Source organism: Nycticebus coucang, chromosome 5 (assembly GCF_027406575.1).
Source record: "Nycticebus coucang isolate mNycCou1 chromosome 5, mNycCou1.pri, whole genome shotgun sequence".
Lineage (NCBI taxonomy): Eukaryota > Metazoa > Chordata > Mammalia > Primates > Lorisidae > Nycticebus > Nycticebus coucang.
In genome coordinates this window covers 105,949,798-105,968,989 of record NC_069784.1, presented here as the reverse complement: position 1 = coordinate 105,968,989, position 19,192 = coordinate 105,949,798, and the positions used below count along the sequence as shown (strand labels likewise).

Here is a 19,192-nt window from a genome sequence, read left to right as displayed (position 1 = left end):
GATAATTCTCCTTCTTTGCAGTTTCTAATTCTTTCTTCTCCATCATAACTAAGCTCTTTCCCTGGAATATCTCCTGACCTTTCTATCCTCCAACAATTTACTTGAGCTAAAATGATACTTCCTCCTACTGCTCCATCTATGTCCCTGCATCTCTAAAGTAGTTTGACTGAATTACTAAAGGGTGTTATTCTTTAAAAGGGAAGTACACCTTATTCTCAATTCTAAGGACAGGTACCACTCTGTCCTTACTTAGATCTCTTCCCTCATATTTATCTGTCCCTATTTCTTTGCACTGGTCTTTCTGATAAAAGGTGTGATGGCACCGGAAAGGACAGAGGGAAGCATTCTTCTATGACAAAAACATTATCGATTTATACAGTCCTACAGAAGTACACATACACCTCCAACAATTTTGTTTCCTAAAAATACAAATATGTACATATATCAACAAACTAATGAACAATTTTGAAATAAGAATTTCAGAGTTGGGGCAGTGCCTGTGGCTCAAAGGAGTAGAGTGCTGGCCCCCATATGCCGGAGGTGGCGGGTTCAAACCCAGCCCCAGCCAAAAACTGCAAAAAAAAAAAAAAAAAAAAAAAGAATTTCAGAGTTTATACATCCAAATGAGTGTTGCCCTTCCAAAATAATTTCAGGATACTCTATTTATAACCCTATTGATTTTCTCTAGCCACATTAATACCGCTGCGTCTTTACTGCCGGGTTTTTTTCCTTTAAGTGGTAGGAGGGAGAGTATTTCAAGAACAAAGGATAGGAGTAAAGGAAAACAGGTCACAAGACTTAAAGGTCAAAATAGAAATTGAAAATTCAAACCACAGTTGACTGCAGTGGTACATGCCAGTAATTTCACCTACGCCAGAGGCCAAGACAGGAGGATCATTTGAGCCCTTTGAGCTCAAGATTTCAAGACCGACCTAGGCAACATAATAAAACCCCATCTCAAAAACAAACAAAACAAAACAAAACAAAAGTTAATGCTGAAGATGAAGGAAGGTACAGATAGTGAAACTTGCCCACATATTTCCTCTATCACCCACAACTTCAGGGCTCCTTTTTCATTCAATATTCCTTAAAAAAAAACACATGAAGCTGTTGGAAAATATTAAATAGGTGAGAAAATTGGCAACCAAAGATTGTTTACTTAAGAAACATTTGCTTTTACAAAAAAAAAAAATAAATCAAATCCTTTTAGCTGTGGGCCTTAACCCTCTGGCCATGGACTGGTACAGGTTCATAGCCTATTAAGTGCTGGGCCAGACACCGAAAATAAATAAATGGAATCTGATCAAACTAAAAAGCTTCTGTACAGCTAAGGGTCCCACAACTAAAGCAAACAGGCAACCTTCAGAATGGGAGAAGATTTTTGCATGTTACGAATCTGACAAAGGGCTAGTAACTAGAATCTACAGAAAACTCATATAAATCAACAAGAGAAGAGCAAACAACCCCATTCATAAGTGGGGCTTATAAATTACCTCATGCTAGTCCAGTCCATTGATTTCTGACAAAGGTGCCAGGAATATTCAAGGGGGAAAGGAAAATCTTTTCAATGAATGGTATTGGGAAAATATCCACACACAGAAGAATGAAATTGGACCTTTATCTCAACCCATACATAAAAATCAACTTAAAATGAGTTGAAGATTTACATGTAAGATGAAAAATGCTATAATTATAAGAAGAAAACACAGGAGAAAAACTATAGACATTGGTGTGGGCAATGATTTTTTTGTATTTTATTCCAAAAGCACAGGCAATAAAAGCAAAAATAAAGAAATAGGATTATATCAAAGTAAAAACCACACAGCAAAGGGAAGCATTAACAGTACGTAGAGACAGCCTAGAGATTAGGAGAAAATATTTGCAAGGGATCAGTATCCAAATTATATAAGGTGCTCAACCAACTTACTAACAGGAAAATAACAATTCTAATTAAAAAATAGACAAGAAAACTGAATAGACATTTCTCAAAAGAAGACATGCAAATGGACGTGTGTGTGAAGAAATGCTCAGCACTGTTAATGATTAGAGAAATGCAAATTAAAACCACCATGAGGTATTACCTTTCACTTGTCAGAATTGTTATTATCAAAAAAGACAAAAGGGCTTGGTACCCGTAGCTCAGTAGTTAGGTCACTGGCTACATACACCGAGGGTGGCGGGTTCACACCTTGCCTATGCCTGTTAAAACAATTATGACAACTACAACAAAAACATAGCCAGGCATTGTGGCCAGCTTCTGTAGTCCCAGCTATTTGGGAGGCTGAGGCAAGAGAATTGCTTAAGCCCAAGAGGTTGAGGTTGCTGTGAGCTGTGATGCCATATAACTCTACTGAGGGGCGACATAGTAAGACTCTGTATAAAAACAAAACAAAACAAAAACAGATAAAAAATAACAAGTGTTGGTAAGAATGTGGAAAAAATGGAACCCTGGTACACTCTTGGTGGGAAGGTAAATTAGGACAACCATGACAAAATGTATGGAGAAGAGCTATCTGCACTCCCATGCTCACCGCATGCTCACTATTCACAAAATCAGACAAAAGTTATAAAATCAGACAAAATGTCTATCAACAGTGGAATGGGGAAGAAAAAATATAGTATAGATACACAACAGAATACTATTCAGTTCTAAAACAGAAGAAATTCTGTCACTTGCCACTACTTGGATCTAACTGGAGAACATCATGCTAAGTGAAATGAGTCAGACTCAGAAAGATAAATACTGTGTGTTCTCAGTTTATCTGGAATCTGAAACAACTGAACTCAGCAAGAGGGTAGAATGGTAGTTATACCAGCTGGGAGGGACAGGAGGGTACCTGGGAGGTGATGGTCAAAGCATACAAAATCTCAATTAAGAGGAATGTGGATTTCACGTTTAGCATGGAGAATGTAGTTAGTAACAGAGTACTGCACATTTCAAAATTGCCGAACAAGTAAATTGTACATGTTTTCATTCCAAAAAATGTTAAGTATTCGAGGTGATGGGTATGTTAACTAGCTTGATTTAATTATTCTACATTATATTCATAAATCATAACATCACTTTTGTACCCCATACATTTATATAATTATAATTGTCCATTTACAATAAAAAATACAAAACCATCAAAAAACACTTGCAAAAAATATGCAATATGCTTATACCTAGTCATACAACTATGCTATGAATTATATTTAAATGTATAATCCTGCCTGTTGCTATCTTTAGTCATTAATATCATTAAGACACAACAGGTTAAGAAATGTCAACACATTACCTTCTTAGTATAAAGGCTCTTATTTATATTTACAATGTCCACATATCCTTCCTTACACACATTGAATGGATTATGTTGCCAAATCTTGTTCCTTTTTAACTTTGAAAAACAGAAGTATAATTATGCTTTAGGTGGGTCATCTAAAATGTCCTTCCAGCTTGTGGAATAGGTTATGTTTGTTTTTCAATGAGCATCTGCTTGACAAATTGAAATGCTAATTATGATTTATCATTTCCAGGACATCAAATATCCAGATAGTCATAAAGGCTGATGACTAACTATATTTCTCAGTTTCACCCAGATGTTTGGCATCACATAAGACCACCTTAGTTTTGCATAAAAATGAAATGTGTCTTGAGTCTGGCTCATCTCAGCAGAGAACAAACTAACACAAATGAAGTGGCAAATACTTCATTTTTTTCTCAAGATGTACAATTCTTTTATACATGTTTAAAATATCATAATTAAACTTGCTCTTAAAAGATAAATGTCTTTCAACCGTGTACAAATACCAGCAAGATCCAGAATTAAAACCCAGTTTTGAATAGCTAGCATTAAAGGTGAATATCAGAAACTGAAAACAATGTATCCTTTACTATAATACCTTTTCAGGCTCTAAATTCAAGTTCATACGTCAGATGTTATCTCAAGAACGTACTATCATGATACATCCTTGACTCTACAATATTCAGGGTCTGATGTGATAGTTTAGGATATGGATCCTGGAGGATATAAAACAGCATACACTAATGTGTTTACTTTTGTTTAATGTACGTTAAACCTAGACAAGCTCGGTCAAGTTTCCCTTGATGTACTTGGAGCACCTTCCCCTGACACTATTTTGTTTTCTTAGGAATCAAAGGAAATAAACAAACTATCCATCACTTATTGTATAAATCACACCCAAGTCTAAGCGCACATTTCCCAAAAGTGTATTTTCACATCTTGAGACAAAAAGAATAAGTAATGCTTTCAATATCCTTGTGAGAAATCTCTCTGTCCAAAACCGCGTGTGTTTGCTCTTTGATTTCACTGGTTCTACCTCATCTCTCTGACCTCTAAAGGTCAATCTCCCTCAGGGCTCAGTTCTAGGAATGTTTTTCTTTTTGGTCTTCACACACTTTGGTGATTACATCAGTTTCAGGGCTTTCCATCCCCAAATTCCTATCTTTAGCAGCATTTCTCATCTGAATTCCAGAATTTGGTATACTGCCTTTTAAACTTCACCACAATCTCTAATAGATATTTCAAGTTTAATGCATCCAAAATTGAACTCCTGCTCTTCCCTGTCAAAATCTGCCATACCTACATCCTTCCTCAGCCCTCTTCATGGCAATTCAATCCTTCCCATTGCTCAAGCTAAAACTGTTGACTCATCCTTTAGATGTTTCATTTTTCTCACACCTCGTGGAAAATCCATCAGCACATCCTCTAGGCAGAGCCAACTGGTCAGGAAATTCTATTGGCTCTATCTTGTAAATATATCTTCTGGTCAGCCATTTCTTAGCACCTCACTACAGCTACTACACTCCAAGACCCTATCATGTTCCCCTGGATTGCTGCAAAAGCCTCATAACTCCTCTTCTGACTCTGCCCTTTCACTGTATGCTCTGACATCAACCCAGAACAGCCAGAGAAAGCAGAGTGGGGGCAGTGGGATGGGAATGACTCCTAATGTGTGTAAGATTTCTTTTTGAGACACTGAAAGTGACCTAAAGTTGAATTGTGATAGTGCTTGCACAAATTTGTGAATATACTAAATACACCTGAATGGTGTACGGTATATTGGTGAATGATGTTTGCAAAATATATTTTAATAAAATGTTAAATAATAATGGGGTGGGTCAGGAACAGTTATTTTCACATGTCCTTGACCTCTCCCATTGGTTTGCAACGGTTAAGAAAAAAGAAAAACGATTTGAAGGCCCTGAAATTTTTATCTATTTATAAGACAAGTCAGCTGACACAGTGTCATGGCTGCTGGCAGACATATGAGACTCTTAAAACAGAGAGAAAAGACTTTATTACTCACAGCCCAGGAAGGAGCATGGATATTAACATGCTTGTTGCCAGGTCCCTGCATTCCACTTCCCAGAGAGAGAGAGAAAGTAGGCCAGTCAGATGCCTGCACTCTGGTAGGTGGTATTACAGAAGAGGAACCCTGAGCTTCAGGAACTCAAATCTTTTCTTGTGGATAATAGGCACATTTGACCCTGATCTGAAAGGAGGCATCTTCGCTCTCTTCCCAATCTACAAGAAAACTTGTGCTTTGCTTCACAGGGAGACACTATTTCTACCTTACAAGATTATTTACTCTATAGACATTCTTGAAAAGGTAGTCTAGAACAAAGATAATCTGTACTCAGGTTTCATTTTTTTTTCTTTTTGAGAAAGAGTTTCATTTTGTCACCCTCCGTAGATTGGGTTTGAGGTTGCAGTGAGCATCATAGCTCACAGCAATCTCAAACTCCTGGAACTTTTTTTTGTTCTTTGTGAGACAGAGTTTCATTTTGTCACCTTCTATAGTTTGAGGTTGCTGTGAGCTATGATCACCTGGAATTCAAATGATCATCTGCCTCAGCCTCCTGATTAGCTGGCACTACAGATGCCCACCACAACGCTGGGCTAGTTTTTCTATTTTTTGTAGAGATAGGATTTTGCTCTTGCTCAGGCTGGTCTTGAACTCCTGACCTCAAGCAATCCACCTGCCTCAACCTCCCAGAGTGCTACGATTATAGGTGTGAGCCACCAAGCTCAGCCTATATATTGATTTTTTTTTTTTTTTGAGACAGAGTCTCAAGCTGTCACCCTGGGTAGAGGGCCATCGTGTCATAGTTCCAACTCTTGGGCTCAAGAAATCCTCTTGCCTCAGTTTTTCTATTTTTTTAGTAGAGATGAAGGTCTCAGTTTTTGCTCAGGCTGGTCTTGAACCCATGAGCTCAAGCTATCCACCTGCCGTGGCCTCCCACAGTGCTAGGATTACAGGCCTGAGTCACTGAGACCAGCCTGACATATTGATTTTTTAAAAACCTCTTTGTTAGGCCTGGCGGGGTGGCTCATGCCTGTAATCCTAGCACTCTGGGAGGTCAACATGGGTGGAACAACCTGAGCTAGACCTAGATCTCATCTCTAAAAATAGCTGGGCATTATGGCAGGCACCCATAGTCCCAGCAACTCGGAAGGATGAGGTAAGAGCCCAGGAGTTTGAGGTTGCTGTGAGCTATGACATTACAGCACTCTACTGAGAGCGACAAAGTGAGACTCTGTCTAAAATAAATAAATAAAAACCCTTGGTTTAGGTTCATTGACATACAAAAAGCTATAAACAACCTGATAAGTTTGGAGATAAGTATGCACAATCTGCCTCATAAACATATACATAACCTTTAAAAATTTCCTCACAGTCTTTTACTATAATTATTATTATTATTATTCACTTATAAGAACACAACATAAGATCAACCCTGGTAGCAAATTTTTAAGTGTACAATACAGTGCTGTGCAGTAGACCTCGGGGACTTATTCATCTTATATAACTGGAATTTGTACCCTTTAGCTAACACCTTCCTGTTTCCTTCTCTACCTCATGTTTCCATGAGTTTGGTCTTTTGGGGGGTTCCTCACATAAGTGGTATCATGTGATATTTATCCTTCTGTGCCTGGCTTATTTCACTTAATGTAATGCCCTCCATGTTGATACATGTTGTTTCAATGGCAGGATTTCCTTCTTATTAAAGGACTAATAATCTCTCTCTCTCTCTTTCTCTCTCTCAATTTCTCAAACAATTTCCTTATTTGTTCATCTGTCAATGGACATTTAAGTTGCTTCCATGTCTTGGCTATCATGAATAATGCTAAATGGACATGGGAATGCAAGTATATCTTTGAGATCCTAAATTTAATTCCTTTGGATATATCCCCAGAAATAGGATGGCTAGATCATATGGCAAACTTATTTTTATTTTTTTTGTGATGAATGTTCATGCTCTTTTCCACCATAGTTGTAACAATTTATCTTTCCTACAAGATGATTTTATAATTTATCTTATATAATGCTCAGTGTTAAGAAGATATTACTATGTTCCTCATTTTTTGCAGATGAAGGAACAGGCTTGGAACAGTTAAAGAATTTGCCCTAAAAGCCAGGAAGTGGCAAACCTGAGGTTCAAATCCAACAGTGTAGTGGAGTTCCAGGGGTGGGTAGGTGTGGAGTGTCCTGGGGCAACTCAAGCACACGGCACGGCAGGAACGTGCTCATTCATGGATTACTGCTCTAAATGCCCCATACACCAAACCTGGATATTAGTAAATCCACACACAAAAATGTAACAAACACTTGCATGATCAGTATTAGGGAAAAATCAATGGTAAACTTCATATATAATCCTGCCTCCCAGTGATACAGGGTTCTCCCTTTCAGAGCTGGACAGGGACCCTCATTTTCTAGGCCTAACCAAACAGACTATTTTTTCTCCAAACTTCACTCTCTGAACACAAGACAGTAGAAAAGCAGTTTTGCCAGTATTTCATGTAAGCCAGGCCTCTTTTGGAGTATACTCCTTGCCACTTTGCCTGAAGCTGGAAGGACTACATTCATTTGTTAATACACTCCTTCATTCACTAATCAACATCTCCCTTCGCTTTGCCATATCCTGGACAAGTGTAATTCTCTAAACCTCCTTGTTTACAAATGGTATATATCTGTGTAGACAATAGACCCCTGCAGGACTTCTCACTTGGGTGTCTGCCTCTGCCAGAGGTTCTGATGTCTTTCATTCATTCTGTATTCCTTTTATCTAATAAATTCTATCTTATAACTGATCAGTGTGGTCTGTGGGTTCATTCTTGGAATCTCCCAGATCTACTACAGAAAAAATTTCTGCCAACACCAGTGCTCTGGTTGGTGAGATAATCTCCCACAGATAATTCTGAAGCAAAGAGGAGCAGGGAGGCTCTCCTGGGTCACAGTTCCCTTAATTTTATTTTGAACCACAAATATTAGTAAGACTGTGCATGTGATAACAAGCATATTTATACACGGAAGCTCCCCTGTAAAAACTAAAAGTCTACACTGTGGTATTCTACAAAGGAACATTTGATATACAAGAAATAAATTCTGATATAAGATTTTGACTTCCACTATTTTGTTAGTAGTTTATAAATTAATATTTGATATAATGGAAGATTTACACCAAGTTAAGCCTAAGGTTTTCAAATGACAATTAGCTACACACACAAGTAGAGATGAATCAGTTTAGGGAAATTTTAATTTTATTTCTTATAATTTTTTAAGGAAAGACTAAAACAAAATTTAGTGATTGTCTTAAACGTAATTTTAAGGCTTAGATGTAATTCAGCACTAGGCATCATATTAATGAGCAATAATTACAAATTGTGTTTTTTCATGCTGGCATAGCAGTGAAGTAGCAAATAATATATCTTTCCTTTATCTCAACTGAAGTGTTTACTCAAGGAAAGTTTGAGATTTTAGATAACTTATAAATCTTTAATAGTTCAATGCCTCAGAAAATTGACTCTAGTTAACTTTAATTATAACTTAACTTCAAAGTATATTGTTTATAGTTTGCTCTTGCAAAGAGTCACAACCTTTTCCATAGTTTTTAGAGGACACCAGACCAATTAATCTTAAAACCAGTGAAGAAGGGTATTAGAAGGTCTAATCTAGGAATCATGAACAAAATGATTTTATTTCTTAAGGATATGCTTTCTAGATTTGAGGTATCGTTATCATCTTCCAAAAAAATCCTTCTTTACTCAAGATGTCATGAAGCTCTGTCAGTTCCAAGTCTAAAATTCAGAGAAATCTCTGAAGTAACAAACATACCACTGAAAATGCCTAGAACATACCACTGGAAATTCACACCTAACAGGTATAATGCACACTACTCAGGTGAAGGGCACACTTAAAACTTCTACTCAAACTGTACAAAAGTAATTTATGAAACCAAAACATTTGTACCTCTGTAATATTCTGAAGTTAAAAAAGGAAAGAAAGTTGTTAACCCATAGGAATGATTCCTGATAAGTTAAAATATTTAAATTAAACATAAATGCAATGGCAAACAACAGCATTAAGAGGGTTTGTAATAAAAATTAAAAGCATGTTTGGGAAGATGCTAAGATCCTCAAAAACATTTGTAGAAATATTTTTCTGATTAAATTTCTAGAAATCCTAGTAGATTAACATCCCCAAATGAAACAAGCACAGTGATGAGAATGATTCATTTGTTTTCATAAGTTCTCTGTAAATAATTAAGTCCAAAAATACATCTGAAGCCCACCATCAATGAGGAACAATGGGGGAAGGGATCTTTGTCTTGCACTCAGCAGGGGCCTCTAAACTAATATGTATTCCCACCCACTATTGCTATACACATGGTTCTGTGGAATTTAGCTTCACATACCGTTAATCATTTCAGCATTCAAAAAGTCTCCTTGAAAAGTCCAGCTGAAGGGGCATACTGATTCATGGTGGTTAAAAAACATCCTTGCAATTCAGAAGCTATTTTTTATTAAAGCTAATAAAGAAATAGCATGAGAAGACATTAGAGACATTTGGATTGTTCTACAGAGCTCACTTTTAGATTTCCTGTGTCTTTTGCCTTTGTTCCAAGTCAGAGCAAAGGCAATTGCAAAAGACTGTATAGACTCAAAGATACTAATTTCCTTGAAGATTTCTCAATCCAGTTGTGAAGAGACATGATGAAAGTTATAGACAGCTCACGAAACAAGTAAGCCTTTAAACAAAATAGCACTGGAGGCAAAAGTGAAGTCATCGGCAGGAAGAGGCATGACTTTTAATATCATATAACCACACACCCACTGGAGGAAAAACACAATTAAATTCAAATGGAGGAAAGGGGAGGAGGAATGGTGATTGATAACCTCTCACTTAAGGTGCACAAATCTTAAGGATATACATACAGCACACCCCTAAGGGTGGAGGGCTCAACTATAACTTGAACTTTACCTAAGAAATGCTGGTGTTGATGTGAAGAGAAAGGAACACACACACACTGTTAGTGGGACACAAACTAGTACAACCTCAATGGAAAGTGGTGTGAAGATTCCTCAGAGAACAAAAAGTAGACCTACTGTTTGATCAAGCAATTCTACTACGGGGTATTTACACAAGGGAATGAAGTAATTTTATCAAAAAGACACCTGCACTTGAATGCGTATAGGAGCACCATTCACAATCACAAAGATAAGGAACCAACCTAAGTGCCCACCAATATAGGAGTGGATTAATAAAATATGACAAATAAATATGGAGTACAACTCAGCCATAAAAAAGTTGTGAACTAATTCCAACCTGAATGGAAGTGGAGACCATTCTAAGTGAAGTTTCACAATAAGGGAAGAACAAACACCACATGTACTCAATATTAAACTGGATCTAATTAATCAACACCCATATGTATATTTGGCAGTAAAACTCAATGAAAAGCAAACAGTGGGAGGGGAGAGGAAAGAATGGGTAAATTTATATCTACTGGGTAAAAAGCGTCTGCTTATAACTTTGACTCAAACTATACAAAAGCAACTCACGTAACCAAAACATTTGTACCCCCATAATATTCTAAAATAAAACATAAAATAAAATAAATATGCTATTATTTCACTATAAAAAGTAAGATCTAGAAAAACATATACCAAATATTTAATCATTGTTAGTAATGGAAAGAACACAAGGGGAAGAAAGGACTCTTCTTTACCTTATTCTGCTGCTCACGACACAATTCTTATATAATTGTTTTATATAATTTTGTACTATTTATTTTTTCACTTCTTAGCTCTTCCACTGAATTACTTGTATGACCTGGGGCAAGGTAATACTGCTCATCAGTTTTCTAATTCATAAAATGGGAACAATAATAGTGTACATGACATGGGGTTATTGTTAAAGTTTGATGACTTAGGAAGTACAAAGTACTTAGAATGGTACCTGTCACGTGGAAAGTGATCAATAAATGTTGGCTATTATTCCTCAAAGTGTGTGTTGGGAAAATGTACTGGTTCTTACCACAAGCCATCCCAACAAAAGCACATCCGTGTGACAATGGGTTGGCTCTCCATTGAGTAAGAAGATTATGTATGTTAATCATGTGGAAAGCTACTGAGCAGAATACTGACCCTTATGTTCCTATCAAGTAATTCAACCCTGAGATTTATCTGACCATTTGACATTTGAGAGGAACAACAAAGTGGGTCCACTAACCACCTTTCCCCAAGGTTCCATAGTGCATTAAGTTAAACTGTGAGAAACGTAAGGGATTTAGTCATATTATTTTAGTTTCTCAGAGATACATGGATCATTAGTGAATGAAAAAAATTGGTTTTTAGAAGGGGGAGGAAAGGAAAAGGGGGAGAGTGAGTGGAGGGAGGAGGAAGGGCATTTGGTGGGATCTCGACTAATGTGCACAATGCAAGGGCATATTCCAAACAACTAAGAGTAAATTACAAATGCTTACCACAAAAAATAAGTAAGTGAGGTGATGGTTATGTTCATAAGTTTGCTTTAAGCATTCCATGTTGTATATCAAATCATCACATTGTACCCCATACATGTATACAGTTATGATTTAATAACAAATTAAATTTAAAAATAAAATAAACTATGAGAAAGTAAAAATTTCTTTTTTATCTTAAGCTTTCTTTTGTCATAGTAAACAAATGAGTAATATTGTTCTCTATGCTATTAATGCTTGAAAATATGGTACTTTTGCTATCTGAAGTCTCTACATGATGACTCTGTTAAAACTTACTCTGAGAATTTGTTGACAGGAAGATGTCTTGAAGTTTTAAAAGTGCTCTTTTTTGTCAGAGACTATATAATTTAAGATTTTCCTTTTTTGTCTTCAATTGTCCAAAAATTTGGCATTATTTTTGGGCAATTGAAGGCAAAATTATACTGCTGTTAAACAGTAATTATACTGCTATTAAAGCAGTAACAGCCCAGATGAGCAGTTATTGTGTATTTTTCTCTCATTTTTTTCATTTAAATTTTGTTTTTGTTGTCAGTTTAAAGTTATATTCTGTTACATACACTACCTTTACACTTTTCTTAAAAATAAGTCAATATACAAAAGGAAACCCTTCTTTAACATATAATGGTGATAAATTCATTTATTTTTCTGATTTCTTCATTCATTTGCTCATCTAGCATTTTTGAGCACCAACTCTGCTATGCATTATGCTAGAATACATAGAATAAAAATCTTTTAGAAAAAGAATAAAAATCTAGACAATCTGTAAACCCTCAATTTCTTTAATGTAATATAAGAGCACAAGGAAGAATATATTGAAGAAAATCATTGGGTTTTTATAATGAATGTATAAAATACATGTTATTAAAATCGTTTCTCTAAAATTTTATTTTCTACTCCTCTGAAAAGTGCCTTTTAATCTGTGAATATAAAACGAATCTGCTATTTTTTTAACAAATATATCAAAAATCATAAAACTAAATTAAGTGAAAAAAACTTTTACATAAATCGTTTTGATTCTATACCTGTCCCATCAACACTCAGGAGATTCTGGAACTATCCAGAGCTGTGATCAGAACTTCAAGACATTGTTTGACTATCACAATATTACATATATTACATATTTTCATCTTTGAAGGTGAATAATTTTTGTTTGTTTTTAGACAAAGTCTCACTTTGTTGCCCTTGGTAGAGGGCTCTCTGTAGAGTGCCCTAACCCAAACCAGGCCAAATTTCAAAGGCTTGTATGTCAACTCACAGCAACCTCAAACTCTCAAACTCGTAGGCTTAAGCAATGCTCTTGCCTCAGTTTTTCTATTTTTAGTAGAGACAGGGGCTCACTCTTGCTCAGGCTGGTCTCCAACTCCTAAGCTTAAGCAATCCACCCACCTGGGCCTCTCAGAGTGCTAGGATTACAGGCGTGAGCCACCATGCCTGCCAAAGATGAATAATTTTGGAAGGGAAATGAACAAAAGTAGTTGGGAATCAAGACTGGTGAGTAGATCATCATCATGAAAACAATCCTCCCCAAGAAGATTTCCAAAAACATTCTTAACAACACTGCATTTATTTTAGTGACCATGCGGCTCTCTTATCCCTCCCATGTCAATAGCTTAGACTTATGACTACATTATTGTAAATTCTGAAGCTTTGCTTAAATATTGAATTTACTTTGCTAGCACACTTTGTGTCCTGCACTACCAAAGCTCAGAATGCTTCCTTTGGCTGCCTTTATAATGTTATTAGCCAGATTAATTCCTTCCTTCTCCATTCAAAGAACATGTTTTTAAAGGACAAGATTCAATAGCAGCTCTCAAAAATCTTGTACTCTGGAAAAACCTAGCACAAATCCCAAACTGTTGATGGCATAAAAGACCTAGGAGGTCAGAAAAGGGAGAAATGATAAGCTGCATTCCATAATGCATTGATCACAACAGCTGCCATTTATTGAGTCTACACCTTGAGCTGAGTATTTTATATAAATCATCTCCTTTAATATAATTACTGTGGGCAGATCTGTATTTATACTTCCCCATTTTGATATAAGAAAACTAAACTTCAAAGAGTTGCCCTAGGTTATAGAGTTATTGACTGCCAGACCAAACCAGGCTGGATTTCAAAGGCCTGTGCACTGAACGACACCACCTGTTACCTTTCTATAGTCTTTTCTCCCATACAGATCCCAACCACTTCTGCACTGGGCAAAGTTAGCAAGAGAGAAAATAGACCAGCAGGACTTCAGATTAAACATGGTTTGTATTTCCCAAGGAATTTTAGAGGCTGTTATATTCATTTAACCACGTCTCTTTGAAATGAATAAGCAAAAGCTAGGAAAATGCATTTCTTGCTGAAGTATTCTATATGCATCAGACAAATAAAAAAAAAAAAAAAAAACTCCAGATGTTAATGTAAAATTATCCAGATGCTACAAAATGCTCATCCAGAATACCAGAGGCAAAAGAAAACCAAACAGAAAGTCGATTTCAAAAGAGAAATTAAAGCAGAAATACCAATTTGCCTTTTTCCTAAGTTACAGAAGACGGGTTGTTTCTCTGCCTGTTTAGTACACACATGTGGGAAGATCTCTCTTAAAATGACAGAATAAAGTGCAAAGTTTCTAGCTTGTATCCTAGCAAAGTACCCTAGCTTGGTTAATTAATTCATACAGAGTTTTCAGAGCAACATTCTGGGGCCCCTCTAACATTTTGCTTATGTTCCGCTTTTGGATTAAAAGACATAGATCTCTCATTCAAGTACTAACCAGGCCCAACCCTGCTTAGCTTCCGAGATCAGATGAGATCCAGAGCGTTCAGGGTGGTATGGCCTAGACAAGATGAGAGAGAAAGAAGGAGGGAAGGGTGGGGAAAGGAAGGGCAGAGAGAGGGAAGGAGGGAGGGGGGTGGGGCCCTGGTGTGTGCCACACCTTTTGGGGGCAAGACACAATTGCAAGAGGGACTTTGCCTAACAAATGCAATCAGTGTAACCTGGTTTCTTGTACCCTCAATGAATCCCCAACAATAAAAAACAAAGAGAAAGAAAGACATAGATCTCTAAGGTACTCAAGAGATGAAATACAAAAGCATAAAAGTTAGCTTTACAAATAATTTGTGCTATTAATATTCTTGTGTGGATGTTTAAAATTGAATCCAGAATAATAGGTTATCATTTCGTTATTGATTTTCCTGGGATTTGGATGTAGCTTTAGCACATAGGAAAGTGACAGACGTAATATTACGAAGGTTTAAGGTGTTATCTTCTTGTCACACATTGAATAGGTATTTGAAAATTAGCTGGGTCATGGGCCAGTATAGTCAAATGAGATAAGTCAGTTTCCACTTTCCCCTCCCAGGGTTAATTTATCCAATTTGGCTAACTGTGTGGAAGACTGCACACTTATGTTTGTCATACAGAAACCGAGGAATGAGAAAATACCAAAAGAAGGCCACGATGGGTCCTCCTCCTTGTAAAGTTCAATAGCTCCAAACAAATCAGCAAAGCTGATAAATAGAAGCATCTTTCTAATCATTTATGAAAAGATATTGGGAAAATACTTTATGTTAAATATCTGGATATAAAATATAGGGATACTTTTTAAAGTAAACACAGAAAGCATTCATTCTTGTTATCAGATTCAAAACAAAAGAAACAAGCAAAACCTATTTGTATTCCTATCTTGAGAACCATCCCCTTGTAGTTTACCTTTAGGGAATTGTATGAATTATAATCATATCAATGGGAACTAACAAGAATGTCATTTAGTTTTGGGTCTTTAGCTGTTTTTTTAACCTTGCAAGTCTTCTACTAAGCTAACTTGTTTACTTCTGTTTCTGCAGCTGTGAGTTTTGGACTGAATTATAGTGACGCTACTTTTCAAAATAACCCCAAATCCTCTTTCCAGATCAGAATATCAAAGTATTGTTCAGTTAGGTGTGTATTCTCCTGATTACTCTTGACCTAATTACATCTTCTCAACCTTGATGAGAAGGTTTACCTTATGCTCTACAAGTCTTCTCATTTTTTTTTTCAATATGAATATCTTATTTGTCATTTTTTGATCAACTTCCAGTTTTGGACTTTAAAGGACCTGGAGATGTTGGTTTTTTAATTCTTTGAAAACAAATTTGAGTATCAATGGGAGCACTGACATCAGCTCCTTTTCACATTCTCCCTTTGTTTCCTCTTTGTATAAAAATCTCATTGGGCTGCAGAATTACCTGTGCTATTTTCAAAAAAGAAAGTTAGGCACCAACTGTGCTATTTTTTCTGGTGATAGAGATAAAATGTCCTGAACTATCTCCTCGTAGTCCTGATGCTGTGCTTTGACCAGGGCTGGGCTGAGGGTGACTGATATTTCTGGGCTTCCCTCTCTGGGGTGTCTCAAAGACATTAGTGAACTTTGGTAAGTTCTAGCAGGTTGGCTCTGTAGATCGGAAAGGTATAAACACTTTCAGTTGCCTGGGACTTCATTTCCCCTCACTTTCCTACTGTCTTAATGATTTATCTTTCTGAGAACACCATTTGCAGTCCCTTATCCACGTTTAAATGCTCTGTCTGTGGTCACAGAAAGGGTTTTTGTTTGTCTTGTTTTGTTATAGTTGTTTGGCTGTATTTAAATGCCCATGTAAGCAGCTAGGCCTTGTTAGCAAGCATCTTATGTTTAATGGAGTTAACATGTAAAGACTGTGTCATAACATCCACAAGACACAAGGTAAGTGCTGAAGACAAAACCAGTTGCCTTGTTTTGGGATTTTCTCTTTACCTTTGTGTCCATAAGTTCTCTGATGCTTTCAGTTAGTCGCTGTCTCGAGAAAAATGTGTACACTCTTCTTAGCACGGAACCCCAGCAAAGAGCATGCTCATCTTCTGTCAAATGGGCTGATTTATCTGTGACAATCACTTAGAACTCAAACATTACCCCATGATTGTTTTAAAATTATTAAAAAGTTATCATCACAAAATCTCAAACCTGCAGATGCTGGCATGGATGTACAGAGAAAGGAACACTTTTACACTGCTGGTGGGACTGCAAACTAACGCAATCATTTTTGGAAGGAAGTATAGAGAACTCTCAAAGCACTCAAGCTAGACCTCCCATTTGATCCTGCAATCCCATTACTGGGCATCTACGCAGAAGGAAAAAAATCCTTTTACCCTAAGGACACTTGCACTAGACTGTTCAATTTACAATCACCAAAATGTGAAAACAGCCTACATGCCCACCAACCGGGAATGGATTAATAAGCTGTGGTATATGTATACCATGGACTACTATTCAGCCATTAAGAAAGATGGAGACTTTTACGTCCTTTGTATTAACCTGGATGGAAGTGGAACACATTATTCTTAGTAAAGCATCACAAGAATGGAGAAGCATGAATTCTATGTACTCAATTTTGATATAAGGACAATTGATGACCTAATACACAGTATGGGGTGGGGAAAGGGGAGAGCAGAGAGAGGGAAGGAGGGAGGGGAGTGGGGGGGGTCTCGGTGTGTTACACACCTTTGGGGGGCAAGACACAATTATAAGAGAGACTTTACCTAACAAATGCTATCAATGTAACCTGGTTTCTTATACCGTCAATGAATCCTCAACAATAAAAAATAAAAATAAATAAAAAAGAACGCTAAAAAAAAGAAAATTATATGTTAATGGAAAGACCAACCAAAACCCTGGGGAGAGGGGGCAAATGAGTGGATAAAACATTGTGACGCTGGTGGAAGAGTCTCCCATGCAAGTTCACCATAATGTGAATCTTATGTAAGTTAAGTTGATTCATAAGTTATGAATCTTATGTAAGTAAGCATGTGAACATTATGCAAGCATGATTAGAAAAGAATTCTAAAGCAGGTCACATTGTATAAATTAAAGCAAAAACCCTAAAGGTTTTCATTCCTTATGCTGATAAACATCCGTATTTTTTAAAATTTATTTTGTAAGGGGCTAAGACTTGAGAACCTTCTTTTTATTTTAACAAGCACTAAACCACAATTATTATACAAGGAAATAATTCTGCTTCCCTAAAATCTGTTTCTGTTACATGTTTCTGCAAGGCAGATTTTTTTTTTTCTCCCTTTAAGTGTAAGTAGCTGCAGCTACTCCGAAGGCTGGGGCAGGAGGATCACTTGAACCCAGGAGTCTGAGGTTGCTGTGAGCTAGACTGGGGCCACGGCACACACTAGCCTAGGCAACAGAGTGAGATTCTGTCTCCAAAAAAATAATATATAAGTAAATAAATGAATAAATAAATAAATAAAACAGAATTTTCTCTTTCTGAAACTGTTTTATAGCTCAGTACAGGCAGCCTCTGTACTCAGTTTATTCGGTTATTCAGTGGCTGAAGTAATAACGGTAAGTCAAAGGAACTGATAAGACTTCAGCCTGTCTCCTGGTACTCCCTCTCATACTTTCTAGATGGCAATCATGCAGTTCCCCAGAAAGGTCACTGCCACTTCCTCTTTGTCTGTGTAACCCTGGAATCAAACCTTGTCAGTGCTAGGAACGCCTTCATCCCTTCTCCCAGTCTCTGAGATGTTTCCTCTGGTTTATTTCATCTCTTATCTAACCACCCCGAAGTGTAATGTCTTTTGTCCTCTGCACCTAAGACTCACAAGAAAGTTAGTTTGTCACAGAGGCAGGGCTCAGTATTTGTTCACTGAATAAAATAGCTAAACGTGGAGGACTCCTGCCTGGCTACATAAACCCATGAAATTTATTGATAATATCAAATCCTTTATTGAGACTGTATCCCAGCCATATTTCTGGTATCCTATCTTTTTGGAAGTGCACTTGGTTAGTCGTGATGAATGTGTGAGCTAGTCTACCGCAGATAACTCAACGCAAAAGTTTATCTTGTTATATGATGAATGGATGCAACATAACGAATTGTAAGAAACTAGAGCAGAATATTTTACATCCACTGAAATAGCAAACTAATGTGGAGATAAGGGCAAAGGCAAAATTAAATTATTACTATGACTTTTGTTTTCTTTGGAAAGCAGCTGAAGTTCTTGTTTCCCCTTGACATAATACTTAAGAATTTTTACCAACAGTCTTGCAGAGAGGTACTTCATTCTGAACAGAATAGTAGATAACTGCTGTAGGTGGATGTCAGGTTTAAAAATATATGAAATGCCTCTAAAAAGGTGGCAGTTGTCACTCCTGATGCAAGTAACATCTACATGTGATTATGCCACTCATATTGGAGTGGAGAAACGTGTCTGTACGGAAACACAGATATATACATACTTGCTTTGTATTCTACGAGCCAAAACAACACAGCTCCCAAACTTACAACTGGTAACCAATATACCTTTAAATTCCATATAGTTCTCCATGGCACCTGATTATTCATATGAAAAATGCTATTTTCCATTCTATCCTTCCCACAAAATTAAAAAAAA

The 19,192-nt window shown here is 36.8% G+C and overlaps 1 protein-coding gene across 2 annotated transcripts in view; it reads right to left on the bottom strand.

Annotated features, from left to right (window-relative positions):
* LAMA2 (laminin subunit alpha 2) overlaps positions 1–19,192 on the bottom strand; it is a 656,330-nt gene that overhangs the window by 393,855 nt on the left and 243,283 nt on the right. The gene's annotated exons all lie outside the window — the stretch shown is intronic.